This window comes from Penaeus monodon, chromosome 11, assembly GCF_015228065.2.
Source record: "Penaeus monodon isolate SGIC_2016 chromosome 11, NSTDA_Pmon_1, whole genome shotgun sequence".
NCBI lineage: Eukaryota > Metazoa > Arthropoda > Malacostraca > Decapoda > Penaeidae > Penaeus > Penaeus monodon.
In genome coordinates, this window is record NC_051396.1 from 28,611,460 (window position 1) to 28,613,959 (window position 2,500).

Here is a 2,500-nt window from a genome sequence, read left to right on the forward strand (position 1 = left end):
GATTCTGGGATGATGCAGATCCCTTCCCTTCGCTGTCTTACTGAGCACGTGGAGATCTCTGTTGGTCTGTCTGTCTTTTTTTGTTTTATGTCTTTGTTCCTCTCTCCTATCTTCGTCTGAATGCCTGTCTTTGTCTCTGTCTTTCTTTCTTTCATTCCTCCTTTTCTCTCTCCTTTCCTATGTCTGTCTGCCTGCTTGCTTGCCTGTCTCTCTGTCTCTCCTCTCTCTCTCTCTCTCTCTCTCTCTCTCTCCTCTCTCTCTCTCTCTCTCTCTCTCTCTCTCTCTCCCCCTCTCTCTCTCTCTCTCTCTCTCTCGCTCTCTCTTTCTCTCTCCCAGATCTATGTTTTTTATATCAGTATTTAGTAAAATACTTCCATGTGTATGATAATGTACTTGAAATGATACCACTGAATAAAACAATTAGGTATAGTTCCTATGCCTTTTCAATTATGTACAACTGTATATTATATTGAATAAATTTTTCAAAATCAAATCTCTCTTTCTCCCCTCCTCTCTCTCTCTCTCTCTGTCTCTTTTGCTCTTTGCATAAAGTTCTCTCCTTGCTTGATAATCTTCCTTTTATTCTCTATTTCTGCAACAATCGCTCCTTCCAATCAGTCCCGATAATCCTGTCCTTGACTCCCCAATCCTACGAACGCCTCATAAACTTCTTCTCTGCTCGACTCTTGCAAATCTTGCTTGTGTTTCAAACTTGTGTTGCGCGGGAGATGAGACACGTTGCTTTGCTCTCTGCGGATCCGTTGACTCTTTCCCCTTTCGTCTTGTTTTCGGTTTTCTTCTTTATTCATCTTCTTCGTTCTCGTTTGTGCGTCAGCTCTGCTAAAGTAATCACATATCGCACACATATATGTCTATCTATCTGTCTGTTGAACTGTCTATCTATCTGTCTGTCGACCTGTCTATCTATCTGTCTGACGACCTGTCTATCTATCTATCTATCTATGTATCTATCATTCTATCTATCTCTCTATCTCTCCTTTGTCTTCTTCCTCTCTTCCTTCTCTTTTTCTCTCCGTCTCCTACTCTTATAATTATTTTCTTCGACTCATGGGATTTTTTCCCCTCTTCCTCCCCTTTACCTTCTTCTCCGTTTCCTCTTTCTTCGTCTTTCTCTTCGTCTTCGTTCACTCTCCAACCTTGCTAAAGTAACCTGTGAATCACGCAAAAGTGAAACTCATTTCTTTTAGAACAATAAACGTTTGGTCTTATTCGTCCAGCAAAAGTTTAGACAAATGAATGAAGACAAAAGTCTTCATTTATTTTGTTTTTGTTTTAGAGTGATTCATTTTTAGTCATATTCATCCAGCAAAAGAGAAACAAAAATCTTTAAAAGTCAAAATACTATAAGTAGTACAAAAAAGAAAAAAAAAATCGGCGGCCACAATTATTTTTCTTATCTTCTCTTTTGTGGGGCCTGATACTCTCAGAAAATATAATCATATCTATGTTATATAGTTGATTATATGGAATAAAAACTTATATACCCGTATTTTACTATTCAAAATGTATTTATCAAACAAAAACAAAATAGAAAAAAATATGCACAGAAAATTCTCAGTGTCATTCCCATCTGGTAGAAGAAAAAATAAAATAAAAAATACACAAAAGAAAATATTTGCTAAAAAAAATCTTTTAAAAGTGTCTGAATGAAAAGAGAGAAAAAATGGAAAAAGGTGTCACCGATATTGCATCATCTAAAAGCTTGCATGACACTATCGTAAGCAAGTCACCTTGGCCAAAAAAAAGTAAAAGGAGAATAAGAAGACGAAGAAGAAGAAGGAGGAGGAAGAAGAAAAGGGAGGAAGGGGTATAAGTGATGATAATGAAAATAACAATAGTAATGATTATGACAGTAAGATAGTAATGATAATATAGTGATAATAATATTGATAATAACAATGGTGATATATAAAACACAACAGCAATAACAATGAAAATTATAATAATAAAAATGATAATAATAACAATAATAATAATAGTAATAATGATAATAATAATTTAAAAAATAATGATAATAGCGATAAAATTGGTAAGATAATAGTAATTAAAATAAGAGATATTAAATGAAGAAGAAAAGCCGAAAAGAAGAAAAAGAAGAAGAAAAAGAAGAAGAGGAAGATAAATAAGAAGAAGTGCAAGAAGACGGAGAGAGGAAGGCGGCGAGGAGGAGGAGAGCGAGAATCATCGAAAAACGATATGGGAAATTATGGTTTCCTTTCGGCTTGATACATATCGTATATACACTGCGTTTGCTTGCATGCGCTTGTGGACGCGCGTCCTCTGCAACTCTCCGGCATCTTGCTCTCTCCCACGCAGGAAAACGCTCACGTGTAGATATACATAGGCTCACATAGACACACAGATACAGAAACGCACACACACACACACACACACACACACACACACACGCACACACACACACACAGATATATGTAAATACCTACATACTTAAATACATCCATATATACAACACACGAGC